Genomic DNA, 9,515 nt, shown 5'->3' with positions numbered 1-9,515 from the left:
ATATCAGTATTTACAAAACTGTATCAAATTTGAAAAAGCTATTTAAATATATAATTTTTTTTATAGAAATTACTAAAGAAAAATGTATAAAATGAACGTTATTGTAAAGTTGCGGTAAGGACACTTTTTAAGAAGATGACCCGAAAAACGTAAAAAATAAACATGTTCCAGACTAAAATCTTAACGACTACATTCTATTTTGTGTACATTTTTATATGTATTACAGACTGTGATGGTTAAAATTGAAATTCATTGAGGTTGATTTTTTTTAAATTGGGATGGTCAAAAGTGCCCGTAGTTGCAGAAACACCCACTTACGTCACTCGCCCGTGTCTCGTCATATCTGTAAATAGAGAAAAATTGCTCTCGTTACTTCGACGTGTGTATGGTGTGGGAGTGTCATAGGAAAGTTATCACAACAAGTGAGAAAAGTTGACATGGATCACGCTAAATCTGCAACCTCCGGGGAATCGCCCGTTAAAAACAAACAAACCATTAAACAGAGGAGAGTCTGATGGCAAAAATAAAACCCGAACTGAGAACTGATGGATTTGAGTGCTGAGGGATATAATTGAGATAAAAGCCAGGTATTATTCTTTGGAATGTAAAAGTAAAGGTTTATTGAGACAAAATGCAGCATAGTACAAGATATGAGGAGATGTATTGTTTTGTTTCATGGCAACCAGGAGAATGGATCTCCATTTATCTTTGGTGGAAAAAGCCAGCACATAAAAGTCTTCTCAGACAACTTATTGACAGACAGCAAATTTCAGTCATTGATTTCATTGGCTGGCTGGCTGTCCTCATCAGTTTGTTTAGGTGGTCTGTTGTGAAGTACATCTAATCTGGGCTGTTTGTCTGCTCTTCTCCCTTCTCCCTCAGCCAGTTGTTCAGGTTTATTACGCTGTTGGCCTGACATTCACATGAGGTCACGGACATCAATAATGATTTCCTCCAGCATTTGATCACTGGCGGCTATAATTCCACAGTGCGTTACAGCTGATTTTGATTTAACCTGTGAGCAAATACCCACCTGATAGTCAGGTTGAGTCCTGTGAGTTGCAAAATGCTGTGGCATCCAAATTTACTTAAACTCACCCTAATGCAACATGGCTTTGTACAGTGAGCTGATCACATTAGAGTTTGCCAAATTGAGGAAGTGCTTTCCAGTTTTGTGTGTATTGTGAATGAAGCAATGGAAAGTTCAATAGTAAAGTAGACACTGTGCCTTTCTTTAAGAGCACAATGCAGACAAGAGAAACAGAATGCTTTTTGTTATTCTTCTCAGTATCAGCATTCTCCACCAGTGTAGTGTGGAATGAGGACACAGATTTTCTCTAGGAGGAAGTGGTCCGGAAAGGTGTTGATTGTCCAAAGTAATTAACAGGAAGTGTGAAGTGCAAAGTGCTGGAAGACGAACAGCTGCAGTTGTTACAGTGATTCGATGTGCAGGAAGAAAAGAAAAGGTCCTTCTGTCTCATGTGGAGCAGTGTAGACGGGTCAGCGCAGGTGAGTCATGTGACCTCCAGCTATATGACCTTTAACAGACACTTGATTAAATGATCAATAAGCAAAAAGAGAATTCATCCAGCGTTCTGCTGCATGGCCTCTCTGCTTTTTAATATCTACATTTTAATAAAAGCCCACGTTGTGGCTATATGACGCTAAGAATATACATCCTATAATGTTCAATATACTGGGGTTGAACAATGAAACTGAAACACCTGCGGTTTTAGGCCACAATAATTCATTAGTATGGTGAATACGGCCGATACGGCATCAAATGGGCTTGGGTAGGACAGATACAAGTCCTTCACAGTGAAGGTGGACTTTTTTAAGAACCATTTTTTTCCTGGAGGTGCTACGGGAGGGCTTAACAGGTCAGAGAGGGTGCTAAGATTTTTTTTAAGTGCATCAATAACTTCAATATCCTGCATTTATTGCATTTGTTTTCATTTTACCTTAAAACTATAAATTTCAAAGGTTACTTTGTATAAAAAAAAAACTGAAAAAGCAGATGAGGCATCAAGATGTCTGTTTAACGCATTATGTTTAGATAAATAAAAAAAACTCTTTTTCATTACCACTAGCTTAGGGAAAAGAATTTACATTAAGTGCAAGAATTTAGGGTAGTGTGGGGGAAAACATAACCCCATCCCCTTTAAAATTAAGGACGGTAATTTGTCTAAATGTGTCTAGTTATAGTTTTCAGTGACAATGGCATAATGTCACAATGTCCAGAGCTTTAATGTTATTAATTAAATTAAATTTGTACCAAGGGGACATTTTGCCCCACTCCGACAAAGCAATTTACCTCATACATTTACACCAAAATCAGAGTACGAGCAGTTTTAGCTTAAAATTAAAAAGACAAGCTAAAATAACAGCAGATAAATATGAATATTTTTACTGAACCATGCTGAAAATCAACCTAGGCCTATTTGAAAAATATTGTTAGCTGATGCTGGCTAACTAGATAGCTGGTGCTAACTTGAGGTAAGTTTTAAATATAAAGTCCAAACATTTTTACTCAACCACTTAAATTACATTTGATGGAAAAACGAAGGATCTGATGTTCAGAACATGGTAACTACAGTAATTATGATGGGGTGTTTTACCCCACAGACTAGGTTTAAAAAAAAAAATTGTAAGTCTGAAAATATAATGATATTTTTCTTAAATAACATGTTTTCCCTAACTACAGGCCTTATTATTCTTAACTGCGATGTTCTGCAAAACAACAAGCTTATAAACACCTTATATTTCTTAGGCTTAGTGTTAAAAATGAGACCACTTACTGTGAAATCTGTTTTCTCGCAGGTACGTCGCCAGTGTAAGCTTCACTGTGAATACTTCTACATCACTTTCGTCAACATAGTCCATAGCAACAACAAAAATGTATCTTAACTTTTTCTAGTTGTTATTTTGGGAAAAACAGTAGAGTAACCCACCCTACCTTATATTAAAATATATAGGCCTATTATTTGACGTTTATACCGTGAGTGAATCTTCACAAATCAGGGGAATTTGACAATAATCAGGGGCTTAAGCCACCCAAGTAGCTCACCAATTGCAGATTTCAAGAGAACATGCATCTGTTGTTATCTTCTGAGCTAATCTGATATGTGTACGAAGTCCACAGTCTTATGCTTCATATTTAATAGAGCTCCATTAGGATCGCTCTTGATGAGGAGCTTAACTCTTTTTTTCTTCTTCTTCTTTTTTTTAAGTTGCCAGCCACCGCCAACGTTTTTGATAATTTTTTACAAAAGTTTTACGGCCCCCAGAATATTTTGTATGAATATCTGAACATGCAATATGTAACCCCATCATCACAAATATATAAAAAGAAAGAACACAGTCTCAACAACAACAAAACGTTTTAATCTAGCTTCATGCATACATTTTTTATCAACACTTAAATGTGGGCAAGTTTCATTAAAAAAAAAGCAGCAAAAAGCTGAGAAAATCAGGTAGAAAATGCCATACCATAGCTCTCATACACCACAAAGACTTGCTGTCCTGGTCACAGATGAGCCAGTGAGAGGCGCACCAACAATCTGTCCTCTTTTTAACTCTGATATGTCTCCCTTTACCCTGTGTGGATTGCAATATTTTATGTACTGATGTGCTATTGCTCTGCTCTTCTTTCAAAAACATTTAAAAAAAATCTTACAGACCCCAAACTTTTGAATGGTAGTGTACTTTTATACATCTTTACACCTAAACATTCCAATGATTTGCACCTCTACTCTGAAAAGCTGAAACGCATCGACAATTTTGGAGTCGAAGTTGAAATGCATTAAATTGTGAGGAGCCATTCCCGGCCCTAATGAGTGTTAAGTATATTTTCTCGGCCCATAAGCAACTTGCTTGTGGCCTCTTTTCAGAAATACACGTTTGTCAAACAGGTTTATGTGTGTGGACAAACTGTGCCCTTGCAACTCCAATAATCAGCAAAGTTGATTTGTTGAGAACCTTCTGAGAGTCTGAGCCAAGGCCTTGTTTTATAGGCATTATTTATGACTGTAATGCCAAATGTTTGCCTGTCTGAAAATCCGTTACTTCTATTTCTTTGTCTGCTACTTCATCCATAATAGAGAGTGCAAATTTATGCCCGCCCTTCTCCTCCGCCCCTCGGCCACTGTGGAAGCCCATACTCTGTATTGGTGTCCAGGGCCAAAGGAGGACATGCAGGTTAAATCATTTCTACTACAGCCTTGGATCCCATAGATTACCCTCTAGTTTCATAGGGATGCTATGGACCAGGGAACAACTTTGTTTCAGTAAAGTTGACTGCTCAAAAAAAAAAAAAAACTTGAAAAGTTCTGATGCAGGGCTTTTGCTTCAACCTTGTTGTCACCTTAGTTTTGTTGCCAAGTCTTCAGGAAAGCTGACCAAGAAGGTTGTAGGGCAGAGGTACTCAACCTGATCTAGATCACGAGCCAAGCTGACTAATTTAATTTGTTCACAAGAGCTACACTTTAAAGTGCACACACTGCATGTTGGAAGTCTGTTTTTTCTTTTTTCTTTGTTGTAGATTTTTTTTTTTTTTACATTTTCTGAAGAAAAACCGAGTGGTAATTGTTTGTGCTAATCTAACAGGCTTACAGCTGCCTTCACTTGAGGACATTTAGAGAACCAGATGTTGTGTATAGACATCTATGGTGTGCCAGAAATAATACAATAAAGGATTCCTCTCACCCTGGCAATCATGTCTTCACTCTGCTGCCACCCGGAAGGCGTTATCGGTCTCTCAAGACAGGCCGCCTCCAGACTTCTGGACAGGTTTTACACGCTCCATCAAGGAACTAAATTCTATTTAAAAACTGGGAAGACAATACATTATAAACTACGGGGTTGGGAAATATTAATTTTTTGGGTAACAATTTACAGTAAGTTCCCATTAGTTGCATTAACTAACACGGAGCAATACATTTGTAACAGTATTTATTCTTCTTTGTTAACTTTAGTTCATAAAAATACAACTGTTCATATTAGTTCATGTTAACTCGGGTCCATTAATATTCACAGATGCAAATTTTGATTTTAATATTGTATTAGTAAATGTTGAAATTAACATTAACTGAGATTAATAAATGCTTTAGAAGTATGTCATTGTTATTTCATGTTTACTAATGAATTAACTAATGTTAACAAATGGATCCTTATTGTAAAGTGTCTTTTTCATCTTTTTTATGCTCATCTTGTCTATATTTGTCTATATGCATGTTTTTATGTGAATGTAGGCTACCACACAGTTGTGCAATGACAATAAAAGTATTCTATTCTATTCTCTATTCTATTCCATTCTAATCTCTAGTGTGTTGCTGACATGCACTTAATATGCAAAATGGGGAAAATAGGTAAATCTAACTCATATTCTACCTCATAAAGTTTTATACAGTACTATATCATATAACATATACATTCTATATACAGTACCTGTATTCTTTATATTATTATGTCAAATCAATTAATCATGATCAATCATATATATATATATATATTTACACACTTTTGTTAGATGAAATCTTTTGTGGAATCTTTACACCTTAATTTGCCAGTACACTTAAAATTTGAGATGCCTCGGCAATCATTTTGGAATCGGATCAAATGAAATTGTGAGTTGCTTAAATATTCCCACATCTAATGTTAGGGTGTCATTCAGCTAGGGTGCTATGGGTGGTTGCTTGGTGTTTTTAAATTAAACCCAAGTCTCTATGATATTCTGAAATATATATGGTTCACATCCCTCAAAATTATGTTTTGCCTCGGTTTTATAGACTGACAAGCACAACATATTTTAAATGGAATATTTAAGGTATCATTCATGTCCGTAACACAAACAGTTATGCTCCAAAAGCTTAATACATAGGGTTTGGGTCTTATTCAAATACGCAACCAAGCTCTACTAATTAAAAAGAAAATGGCATGTGCACTTTCATTGGACACAAAAAAATGTAAGTTGCCATTCCTGTCTACATGTTTGGTACTTCATTTCTCCACTTAACTTTCTCACATGCAAATGTTCGATTTAGCCCTAGTTAATTCTGATTGGACAGCAGTACCGAGAGCAGGAGCACATCATGGTGATGCGACTTCCAACAAAACTGAACGTTATTACAACTAACAAGCTACAGCCGAAAGACTGTCAAAGTACAATTTTGGGCACAAAGTGCAACATGAGTCATTAAAGAGCTGGAGTAAAGAGAAGCGTTCCTTCTCATTTCTTTTTAAATCCAACATGGTGAGAAAATGAAAGCTTGTCTTTTTCTCTCTTATTTCAGGACATGTAAAACGAACAGCATTTATTTGAAACAGAAATCTTTTGTAGCAATGTAAAAGTCACTTTACTGTCACTTGACTAATTGAATGCATCCTCGCTGAATAAAAATAATAATAAATAATAAAATAATTGTTTTATTTCTTAAAAAAGACATGCATATTAGCTTTTGCTTTCTGAGGTCACTCTCTTTTTTTCTTCCATTCTTTTCTCCTCAAGGAAATTTCAATGCACATACTGTATCAAGTCTTTAAAGTCAAAATATGAAATGTCAGAATATGAAAATGCGTGAATTATCTGAATTGTCCGAAATAATTCAGCATGTGAGTTAGTTTTGCTTTAGTCCCTAAATAGAGGAGTCTGCTGAATGAAAAACAGCACCCTTGATAATACGATTAAATTAGATTGGAAACCAGAGGTTGTTATTGTGTGTCAAGGGCAGATGAAATATGCAGGGCACACATGCAAACATGTTCATGTTTTCTCCGGTCCTGTTTCTTACCCGACTTGAAATACATAATATGATGTTCAGAGTAAAACAACGCAGAAGGAAAGAATCTTAAAATCTTGTTTTTGTAAAGCACGACACAAGGTCAAAGAGGTGCATGATGACCTAAAGCAAATCATGTAAAACGTACTGTATATACTGACCAACAAGCATGTATGGAGAGTGAGATTTGTTTTTTTGGATCATACCTCTCTACCGTGTCTTGAGTCAAACATCGCTCAGTTTAATCTCCTCTCTTTGAGAGTGTCAGTATAAGAGTCAGTTGTCAATAACTCATCCAGAACTTTGTGAACGGCTACTTCTCCCCCAAAAATTGAAATATCAATTTCTGCTTTACTGACATAAAAGTAGGATTTATGTTGTCAGATAAATGCCTTAGAAAAGGTCATGCAGCAACTAGAGGGAACGTCACTTTTTTTATAGGCTATTATGTAATTTCCCTGATGCAGTAATTTCTCTCTCCAATATTCCTACATCTTTCTTTCTTTCCGTCTCACTAACTCTGTCATTCATGGAATTACATCAGATCGATATGATGTTTCTCTGTTGCACTATCTTTTATGGATAGGCAAATCCATCTAGAAGAACTGATATATTTATTACTGATGTTGGATCAATTCTCATAAATCAAAAATATAAATCGTAAGTGTTTTTTAAGCTAGTGATTTTATCATGTATTTAATATGATTAATGCATGTAATTTAAAACAAATTTTTTTTTTTTGAAAGGTGCAAAACGCAATTCTCTGAGTTTTTGCAGAACTACGCCCCCTCTGGCGACAACCGAAACTGCAACCAGAGTTGTGCACGCTCATGGACCACACGCATCTTTTATTGGACATGTTTTATGTTTCATGTTGTACTATTCTTCCGAACACAATTCCTAGTTTATGAAACTGTTCACTAACAATGGTAGTAAAACCAATTCTGATTGTACATGTATCTAGCTTATGCTAAAGCATTACACATTTTACGCATCGTCATTTGTTGTCATACATAGATTGGCCGTATCAAACATTAGAGACTGGGCTATATCTTACCGTTTTATCAAGAAAAAAGCCAACTGAGGATCCCGTTTGAGACCAAGAGCAGACCGGAGATCTCTCCATTTGTTGAATGCCTTCCCGAGGTTGACTCTCGTCTTACTCCGACGCCTGTCTGACTCCAATTTGGACCTTTTGGTGGCACTAGACAAAATTTTTCTTTTCTTTACTTTACGTGGAGTTTGCGTTGGGGTTTGGAATGGACTACAAGCCGGTCTCTTTGAATCCATCTTCTACCTTTGACACACGAGTTGTCTTCGCTGATGCTAAGAATGGCGGCGCCGGCGAATACACAAACCTGCGAGACATAGCCTGGTGAGCGTGAACGCGCATGACGTCACGCCCAGTCTCAAATTCGAGCCCGAATCCCTCTTATATATTTTACTGTACAGGATTATAGAGGCAATCTCAGTAAGCAGAGAATGGCTCATTCAGCCCATCAGGCAGTTCTTTAAGCATGTATAGGATAGAAAAACAGGTATTTTTAACATGAAAAGTTGCGCAATGCACCTTTAAACTAACCTTTTCTATGCGTTCACTCATTTTAAAAGAAGCAATATATATTTGTAATGGCTTAAGTTTTTTTTCCCCCTCAGTTACCCTCAGAATCTGGAGACATTTTCCATTTAGTACAAGTATTGGTTGATATCTGTGATTATTGGGCTTGTGCTTGATATCAGATTAGAACAGATTGAAAATTATACTATCATTAAATTATACCACCAATATAGATCATGCTGTTTTAGCTAATGAAACAAACTGAACAATAATGGGCTAATTTCATCATCATTTACTCTTCACATTGTGTTTCCAGAGAATCAATTAAAAATCTATATTATTTACAGATTAGCATATGTAATGATAGTATGTGAAGAAGGAAACAGGCTTCTTTAAGACCTTGTTTGGTGCGACTAAATGAGAATGAGTACTTGAAGCAATATTGATCTATAAACGCAGTCCTGGACCATGTTACTGCCAAGTTAATGTATAGTGATTAACTGAATAAGCCTTCAACAGGGGTTGAGCATGATATCCTCATGTCAGAACACATATGAGACCAATTTCCTTCGCTTAGACCTTTTCTTGGTCTCTTCCCAAAAGTCTGGCAGGTGTGCGCTGACTCAATCCTCTAAATGGACGAGGTCTTTAGAGGAGCTGAGAAAGAAGAGACTGATTCTGTATAGCAGCTATTTATTTTCAATGGTTTAAATGGATGAATTGCTAAGTGCTCTTGAGGGAACAGCTGCATCTAATTTGTGGATCCATCCCAGGCAGGTGACTGTCGATCTCATCGCAATTAAGAACTCAGAGGTTGGGTATCGATCGTCATTTTCTGTGCATTTTACAGTATGTTATTCAGTGGCTGTTCTGGATTTGATGTGAGCAGCAGGAACAGGTGACCAGTGAAGTGAGACAGAGAGAAGCCCAGTGTAAAAGCTCTGCAGTCGCATGTCTGCCACATCAACCAAATGCTGAAGTACTGTAGGAGTGTGTTTTGATATTTCCAGTTTCAAGTCATTTTTTTGTCCTCATTGAAATTAAAGGTGCAATAGGTGATCAAGGAAATGCTAACTTTAGCCTGCTAGCATCGAAAGCCCCGCCTTCACTGCAAATCGCGTCCAAAACCACGCCAGAACACATGAAGACTTTACAATACACAATAACACAGAACTACAATA

Source organism: Rhinichthys klamathensis, unplaced genomic scaffold, assembly GCF_029890125.1.
Source record: "Rhinichthys klamathensis goyatoka isolate OS25496 unplaced genomic scaffold, OSU_Roscu_1.1 h1tg000015l_1, whole genome shotgun sequence".
Taxonomy (NCBI): Eukaryota; Metazoa; Chordata; class Actinopteri; order Cypriniformes; family Leuciscidae; genus Rhinichthys; species Rhinichthys klamathensis.
The sequence above is the reverse complement of the archived record's forward strand: the minus strand, read 5'-3'. Positions refer to the sequence as shown.